Source organism: Ranitomeya imitator, chromosome 4, assembly GCF_032444005.1.
Source record: "Ranitomeya imitator isolate aRanImi1 chromosome 4, aRanImi1.pri, whole genome shotgun sequence".
NCBI classification, from domain to species: domain Eukaryota; kingdom Metazoa; phylum Chordata; class Amphibia; order Anura; family Dendrobatidae; genus Ranitomeya; species Ranitomeya imitator.
In genome coordinates, this window is record NC_091285.1 from 645,705,511 (window position 1) to 645,715,517 (window position 10,007).

Below are 10,007 nucleotides of genomic sequence, written 5' to 3' on the forward strand. Positions count from 1 at the left end.
GGTATGTCGGGCCGACGCATTGCGACGGCCCCGTACCGACGTAAGTGTGAAAGAAGCCTAATCCTAAATTTAGCCCCAACCCTAACCCTAAATTTAGCTCCAACCCTAACCCTAAATTTAGCCCCAACCCTAACCCTAAATTTAGCTCCAACCCTAACCCTAAATTTAGCCCCAACCCTAGCCCTAACCCTAGTCCTAACACTAGCCCTAACCCTAGCCCTAACCTTAGCCCTAACCCTAGCCCTAACCCTAGACCTAACCCTAATTTTAGCCCCAACTGCTGTTCTCCTGCCGGCCAGCAGATGGAGACAGATGGCGGGTGCACTGCGCATGCGCCCGCCATTTTCTTTTGCCGGCGGCCAGGAGGAGCAGCAGGAGGACCCAGGGACACAGGTGAGTATGGCAGGGTCCCCAAGTCCCCCTATTTCTCTGTCCTCTGATGTGCGATCACATCAGAGGACAGAGAATTACACTTTACTTTTTTTTTTTTTTGCGGTCGCCGGTAAACAGTTAATTACCGGCGATCGCAAAACAGGGTCGGTAAAACCGACCCCGATCATGCTCTTTGAGGTCTCGGCTACCCCCGGCAGATTTTGAAGATGGCGGCGCCCACCGGGAGCCACGAGGAGCACCGGGGGAGATAGGTGAGTATTGGGGGGCTACCTGGGACCCCTTTTCTCTGTCCTCCGATGTGCGATCACATCGGAGGACAGAGAAATTAAAAAGAGATCGCGTTTTTTTTTTTTTGCGATCGCCGGTAAACGGTTAATTACCGGCAATCGCAAATGCGGGGTGGGTAAAAAACCTCCCGAATCATGTTCTCTGGGGTCTCGGCTACCCCCGGCAGGGGGACGCTATTTACTTTTTCCACAGCGCCGTTAATTAACGGCGCTGTGGTTTAAGTACCCTTAGCGGCCGCCGTTAAAAGGCGTATCGGCGGTCGCTAAGGAGTTAAAGCAGCAGGGACCTCACTTAAAAAGGTGCAAGTAGGAAGGCTCATGGACTTCAACTGGGAAAGGAGAACTCTAATTTGCCTCTGAGCGGGCTGGACCACCATCACTCGTGCCTGGTAACCCTGGACTGTGGCCTGTCACCCACAAGTAAACCAGGTAAAGACTTATCACTTATCTCCTCCATTTATTCACCGGCCTTACCATCTACGCCACACACCATAGGACCCCTGGGGACCCCGCTTCACCTGTGGGAAGTGTAACATCTGGGCTGCCGCAACATCTCCCAGGGATGTTTAGTTTCAAATTTAGTTTGAATGCAGATTGCACATTTTCTGTTAGTACAATAAACCTCATTTCAAGGCAGAAACATTACTGTGTCCAACAGTTACTAGATATATGAAACTGAAATAGCTGTTGCAAAAAAACCAATTTTTATAAAACATTAAGCTTAAGATTAATAGGGGTGCCCAAACTTTTTCATATAACTGTATATTAAATAGGAGACACTGGGGCATATACATCACAGGTGAAGCTGGGGCTGCTGTCTTCATTAGAGGGAGAGGAGAACATACTGTGCTCACTCTGCCAACAAAGTACAGTATGTCCTATGTCTGGCACTGTCAATACGCAATCCTTCAGTGCGTGCACTGCAAAGTTCAATAATGATCACTGTGTGCGCGTGCTCACAGTGTAAAGAGCACTTAAAGGACCAACGATTGGCAAAATGGTGTCACCAACCTGAACACTGCAATCCCCAGAAAAAGGGTCATTGCGGACGATAAACAGCTGGCTGGCTGGAGGTTCCCCACCCCTGGTCTGGATAGTTTCCACATCTAGATGTTTGATACAGAAAGGGGGCTCCCATTCTGCCTCCATTCTCACCCCCTCGATTGTAAGGAGTCAATAGTCACTACGGCAACCTGAGGCCTGACATCGGCCCCTGGATCTGCCAGGCCTTCGTTGTAGGTGAATGTGACAGTTATAATGCACTGCAATACAGAAGTATTGCAGCGTAATACAACAGCGATCAAACTACTAAGAGTGGGGAAAAAAATCACCCTTTTGTTCTTTATGTCCTTTATTACTGGAAAAACAATAAAAACATATGTATAGGTTTTATATGGAATTACTGTGTCCTTAGTTTACTATAAAACCTAGAATGTCAGTTAAAGGGAAACTCGAGTCATTTTTCGCGACTAAAGCAAAATATGATGTTAGTAAAGAAATGTGCATCACTAACATGTTGTTTTTAACCCCTTTCTGACAATAGAGGTAATAATCCGTCCATGTGACCTGGGTCTATCTGATCAGGGACGGATTTTTATGTCTGCACGATTGCCCGCGTACACTGGTGGTGTGCGGGTGATCGCTGCCGGCAGTCAGCTGATTCTGACAGCTGGCACTAAGTGCAAGGAGCAGTCACACACCGCTGCTACCACTTTACCCCCGAAATGCTGCGATAGAATGAGATCGCAGCCTTCCGGGAACCGGCAGAGGGCTGGCAGCACCTCTGCCTTAGCATCAGAGACCCCGCAGCGTGACACGCGGTCCCGATGGTTGCCATGGTGAAACAGCTGGGAAAACACAGTGCGTGATCAGCAAGCTTCTCTGTCAGCGCACAGCTGACTAGTTTCTACAGCATGGGGATGCTATTGCATCCCCATGCTATAGAAGTGATCAGCCTGCAAAAAATAATTGTCCCATAGTGGGACAAAGTAAAAAAGTTTTTAAAAGTAAAATTTGTTTAAAATAATTGTAAAAAAAATAAAATAATAAAAAATCAAGATATTGTAACTATAAATATTTGAATGAAAAAATATATAAACAATAAAAGGACACATATTTGGCATCACCGCTTCTGCAATGACCTGACCTATAAAACTGTCCCACTAGTTAACCCCTTCAGTGAACACCTTAAAAATCAAGGCAAAAAAACAATGCTTCATCATCATACCGCCAAACAAAAAAGTGGAGTAAAATGTGATTAAAAGAAACACAGATATAAATAAATATGGTACCGATGAAACCGTCATCTTTTCCCGCAAAAAAACAAGCAGCAATACAGCTCCGTCAGCAGAAAAGTCAAAAAGTTATAGCTCTCAGAATAAAGTGATGTAAAAATAATTATTTTGTCTACAAAATAGTTTTTGTGTAAAAGCGACAAAACCTAAAAAAAAAACCTATAATAACTGTGGTATCGCTGTAATCGTACTGACCCGAAGAATAAAACTGCCTTATCAATTTTACCCCACACGGAATGGCATAATCTCCCCCTCCCTCCCCCCCCCAAATAAAAAAGATCTTGAATTGCTGGTTTCTGTTCATTCTGCCTTTCAAAAATCGGAATAGAAAGCGATCACAAGATATCATGTGCCCAAAAATGGTACCAATAAAAACATCAATTTCTCCTGCAAAAAAACAAACCATCACATGACTCTGTGGGCTAAATTATGGAAAAATTCTGGTATCGCTGAAATCGTACCGACCCGAAGAATAAAGTTGCCGAATCACTTATACCGCACGAGGAACGGCGTAAAAAATAAATAAAACCAATTCACCTGCTGTTGATTACTTTCATTCTGCCTCCCAAAGATCGCAGTAAGGCTTGGCTCACATTTATCTTGCGCTCTGCGCTGAGCGTTTGCATTGGTGTCTCCATGTACATCTCTGAAATACGTGATTCAGACAGAATCTCTGGCAGATGATTCCCTATAATGAGGCAGATGGAGGCACTGTGGATGCCGTCTGAATTGTGATCTGGCGGTGTCTGTATTTTTAGGATTGCATAAAAGTGCCGTCAGCCAGAGTTTTGTGCATTTCTGAAAAAAGGACACTGCTCTGTCCCTTCAGAGGAGAGCACAAACAGGCTCTAACCAGACTAGAAAGAGAAGTGGGAGGCCCCGCTGCACATCTGAGCAACAAGACAAGTACATTAGAGTCTGTCGTTTGAGAAATCGATACCTCACAGGTCCTCAACTGGCAGCTTCATTAAATAGTACACGCAAATCGCCAGTGTCAACGACTACAGTGAAGAGGTGACTCCGGGATGCTGGCCTTCAGGGCAGAGTGGCAAAGAAAAAGCCATATCTGAGACTGGCTAATAAAAGGAAAAGATTAATATGGGCAAAAGAACACAGACACAGACACACAGACAGAGGAAGATTGGAAAAAAGTGTTATGGACAGACGAATCCAAGTTTGAGGCGTTTGGATCACACAGTAGGACCTTTGTGAGACACAGAACAACTGAAAAGATGCTGGACTAGTGCCTGACGCCATCTGTCAAGCATGGTGGAGGTAATGTGATGGTCTGGGTTTGCTTTGGTGCTGTTAAAGTGGGAGATTTGTACAAGGTAAAAGGGATTTTGAATAAGGAAGGCTATCACTTCATTTTGCAACGCCATGCCATACCCTGTGGACAGCGCTTGATTGGAGCCAATTTCATCCTACAACTGGACAATGACCCAAAGCACACCTCCAAATTATGCAAGAACTATTTAGGGAAGAAGCAGGCAGCTGGTATTCTATCTGTAATGGAGTGGCCAGTGCAATCACCCCCATTGAGCTGTTGTGGGAGCAGCTTGACCAAATGGTACGTAAAAAGTGCCCATCAAGCCAAACCAACTTGTTGGAGGGGCTTCTGGAAGCATGGGGTGAAATTTTTTCAGATTGCCTCAGCAAATTAACTGCTAGAATGCCAAAGGTCTGCAATGCTGTAATTGCTGCACAGGGAGCATTCTTTGACGAAAGCAATGTTTGAAGGAGAAAATTATTATTTCAAATAAAAATCTTTTTTTCGAACCTTGTCAATGTCTGGACTAGATTTTAAATTCATTTGGCAACTCATTTGATTAATAAAAGTATGAGTTTTCATGGAAAACACAAAATTGTCTGGGTGACCCTAAACTTTTGAACGGTAGTGTAAATAAAACAAATTTTTATGATCAGTGATTACCATGACCAGATGAACTGTCCATTCCAGAAAATGCGTCACTCTTCAAAAGCCCACTTAATTGCCAAGAGTTCCCTGTTACCAATGTCCTAGGTTTTCTCAGCAGATCATAGTGTCTTAGAAAATTATGTTGTCTGATACTGGCACCGCAGGTCTGAGAATGGCACCGCAGGTGTGATGGATCCAGCTGATGTACAGACTGGCACGACAGCTGCAGGTGGATCCGGCTGATAAACAAACTGGCACAGCAGATGCTGGTGGATTTGGCTGTAAGGGTATGTGTCACGGATCCCTCTCCGTGCTGTCACTAATTAGTCACGTATCCGCTCTCAGCACGTGACTTGGGGTTGTGTCTGCAAGGGTTAATCTATCTCCCCACTCTCAGTCAAGCATTCAACCTCTGTCCTATGCTGTAATGGGAGCATAAATCACACTCCGACCCAGGCCACATACCCGCTCTTACACGCTGCCACCACTCACCGAATACACGGGCAATGAGTCCCGGAAATATTACTACTACTGTCTACCACTCATAAGGGTCACACACCTTAGGGTATGGATTCTTTAGAACATACAAGGTTCAACTGTTAAAGTTTTATGCTTTAATACCAAAAGGTTCAGTGCTTACAGTAAAGAAAAAAGGTATAAAAAATATGGTAATAAAAAGACATACAGCTATGCAAAACAGTATAAAATAAACAGGCGAAAACTTACAGAAATAGCTAACTTACAAGTCTGCTTCTGCTCCCTAGGGGGGTGAATATGGACTGGATCACATCAGCCTCCCAGGCTGCCCTCACATGTGAACAATTTTGAATGTATACAAGCCAAATTTATAGAGTCACCCTGTAGGTCTGATTTCTAAACCAGCCCCTCAAATTGATATTCTAATTGCTTGTTTTTGATTGGACCACGGCCACACCCCCAATTAATATATTATTTTCTCTGAAATTATTTGTGCAAAGCTTCCCACAGATAGATAGTGTCAGGCTGTAATTGACATCTCTCTTCCAAAGAGCCGAAGGTGTAAAGCGCTTCCTCTTTCCTGGTCCTAGCTAGGCCCCCTGGCAAGATTGGAGACAGAAGTCTGCTGTCTCAGAAAAATACATATTAAAACCTGGGTGAGACCCGCAGCCTTCAGGACAGATGTTAAATTATTACTAGTCACACAATAAACATATACATAGTTCACTGCACACAGTATGTGCACAAGTTGCGGATTTGTCTGCGGATCCGCAGAGGATTTGGCCCTGCGGATCCGCAGCAGTTTTCCATGTGTTGTACAGTACAATGTAAACCTATGGAAAACAAAATCCGCAGTGCACATGCTGCGGAAAATTCCGCTCTGAAACGCTGCGGTTTATTTTCTGCAGCATGTCAATTCTTTGTGTGGATTCTGCAGCGTTTTACACCTATTCATTAATAGGAATCCGCAGGTGTAAATACGAAGGTGAAATCCGCACAAAAACTACACTAAATCCGCAGTAAATCACCGGTGAATCCGCAGGTAAAACGCAGGGCGTTTTACCTACGGATTCTACAGAATCCAAGCGGAATAATCCGCAATGGAATCAGCAACGTGTGCACATACCCTAATACAGACTGACAAGGTGAGTACTGGCAAGAAGGTTAGGGACTTACAGACACCATCAGGAACTAGCAGACTGGGACCTGAAAACTATAGCAAGTGTGTTTAGGAACAGACTAAAAACGTTGCAGGCACTTCCCAACAGGTGGTGGTACCTTAAAATAATAAGTGTATCCCAGCCATTGGCTGGGGACACTTTAGGACAGCGCAATGTCCCTTTTAAGAGAGCGGGACCACGCACTCACCCTAAGCACACTGCTTGGGAGTCTGCAAGCTGTGCACAGACTCCGAGCAGCAGAAGGATGAGGGAGTTCAAGGCCATAGCGGTGAGTGAATTGACGCCCCTGCAGGGGAAGGAGGGCAGCATGCAGGGATGCCAGCGCTACAGTCCCCTTCCTTTGTGCCCCCTCTTTTTCAAGCTCACAAGAAATCTCTACAGGAGGAGATGGGCATGGATGTTCTCCCTGGTCTCTCAGGACCAAATCACTTCCAATCCACAAGAAAAAAAAGATTTTTTTCCTCTTGGTGGCCAGCACATTGCCTACCTCAAATACATTTTCAATGATGACTGGCGCAGGAGTGGTACCAGGATCTTTGAAAAAAAAAACAAAAAAAACAACTGAGGACAACAGGCCTGAGAAGAGACACATGAAAGGAATTTGGGATCCGTAAAGAGGTCAGGAGTATGAGCTTGTAGGCTACCGCATTAATCGGTTTTAAAACCTTGAAAGGACCGACATAGCAAGGGCCCAGTTTATACTAGGGTACCTTGAAACAGATGACAGCCAGACCATGTCTCCAGGATGAAACAGAGGCAGATCCAGATGTCTTTTGTATGCATGTCTTTTCATCTGTTCAGAGAATTTTAACAAGGTGGTCTTGGTGTCCTCCCCAGATCTTAGAAATTCCCTTGACTAGGGACTCAGCAGCAGAAATATCGGAAGTGGTAGGTGGTAGAAACAGGATTGGAATAATAGGATGTTGACCATAAACCACAAAGAACGAAGGTTTGGCAGAGGATTCGCTCACATGGTAGTATTAGAATTCGGCCCAAGGCAGCAGTTCGGCCCAGTCACTATGGTGGGCATTGATGAAGTGCCGGAAGAAGTTAGTCAGGATCTGATTGACCTGCTTTACCTGGCCATTGAACTGAGGATGATTGGCCGATAAGATATCCAAAGTGACATTCAGTAGTTTGCAGATGGCCCTCCAGAAGTGATAAGTAAACTGGATGCCTCTACCTGAGACAATTTGGAGAGGTAGACCATGGAAGTGCAAAACATGTAGAACAAACTTCTCTGCAAGCACTGGAGCAGATGAAATGCCAGGCAGTGGAGTGAAGTGAGCCATCATGGAGAAGCAATCCACATCATGTGATACATCGCGTGAGCTGTGCGTGCATCATCAAATGGAACAGGCGAAATGGGACACACCTTCCTGGTAATGCGGCCGGACCTTATCATGGTACCCGCCCCATATGTCACAAGTGATGATGTGAATAATAGTATTTACTCCGCAATTCTGACAATCAACCATAATCAACAGAATGCGCATGCGTTCGATGACACTGATGTATGGAACACATATGATGTATGCTATTGAAGGGGAAGTCATGGCTGAGGTCCTGACCTGGAAGTTCTATTTAACCCCACATGTGACCACCACTACATGAGCCAGGGAGAGGGAATGAGAGCTCATCATAGCTGATTCCTTACAAAGATCACCTTTACTCAGTGGCATCCTTTTTATCTTTGCACAACTGTCTGCGTGCCCCTTGATGAACCAGAGAAAATGGAAAAACGCATCAAGGCAACTCCATATATACGATAAGTTATTTTCTTCCTGTACACTATCATGATATATTATTATTACAGCTCCTATTGAGCATATCTCAGTTCTATCTGTATCTGACAATATTTCTATTGTTTAGCTGCTTCTATGGTCTTTGAGAAACACATGGATTTGGTATATAGGACCATTGTAATGTGCCTATAGCAATGAATACTATACTGCTATGATACAGACAAAGACATACTGATAGGGAATTTAGATTGTGAGCCCCATCGGGGACAGCGATGACAATGTGTGCAAGCTGTAAAGCGCTGCAGAATATGTTAGCACTATATCAAAATAAAAATAATTATTATTATTGTACATGTTCTTTTTTTTACTCCCTTACTTTTTTTCTATATATATTCGTAAGGGAAAAATGATATCACAATAGTGTAATGTGCACAATGAACCCTAAATTGCCACTATGAATAGTATGGCATTCACTTACATATTATTGCAGATACAGATTTATCTAATGTCTGTACACCTTACCTATCTTCATATCTATTGCTGTATCTAGAACAGAACCCTACCAGGCACATCAGGGAGAGCCGCCATCGAGCGGGGGTGCCATTTCGAATCTCAGGGTGCCAACCTCCGCTGCTAGGTAGGAGCATTAATAAAATTAGAAAAGGGTACAGATAGATCCCTTTTTGGCTATGTATAGGCTCCAAGAGATTTTATTTTGTGTTTTCACACACGGTGTATTTTTGTTTTGGTGTATTTTACAGATATTAATAATAAATTTAAGTTTTAAGGGAATATTACTTTGTAATCTTTTTCACCTTCAGAAGCGATCCACAACTACCAAGATGATGGTACATTGGGCTGATACTGGAAGATCAGTGATGAAATCCATAGCGATATGTTGCCAGGAAGCAGATGGTACGAGCAAAGGAGGTCGCCAACCGATCGGTAACTGTTTCAGAGTTTTGTTCTGAGCACAAGAGGGACAGGCAGAGACGAAATCCACAATATGCTTGCATAGGGTCGGCAACCAATAGTGCCGGGAATTGAGAAGAGCCATACTCATCTGTTCGGCATGGCAAGCTAACTTACACGAGTGACCTCAGAGAAGGACCCGCTTCCTATCTTGTTCAGCAACGTATGTCTTTTCAGAGGGGAGGCGAAACAAATCCAACGAAGCGACCGTAATTATTTGGGAGGGTTCAATGATGTGTTGAGGCTCCACCTCATGGTTGGAAGACAGAAATGATCTGGAGAGTGGATTAAGCCGCTGTGCGGACTGCAAATAGGCTAGATTCTTGTGGTCACTATAGATAACCACCGGATGTACACCACTCCTCAAGCGCCAGTTTTATCACTAGCAGTTCTATATCACCTATCAAGTAATTGCGTTTTTAAGCAGAGAAGATCTTGGAAAAAAGCTGCAGCTCACCATATGGCCGGATGAGAACTTCTGGGTAAGAACGGCTTCATTCCCTGAAGAAAAAGCATCCACCTCCAGAAAGAAAGGTCTGTTTTAAAGATACAAAGGTGCTCTCTGCCTTTGGAGTCTAAATCTTAGAATTTAATTGACTGTATACGAGTTGGTGACTCTAGGTCCAGCACCTGTTCACACTTAGTCTATGTTTGGATGTGACGGTCAGTTTTTTTAAATTTATATTCATTAGCCTTCTGACTGAGCACTCTGCCTCTTAGCCATAGGTTTTTTAATCACA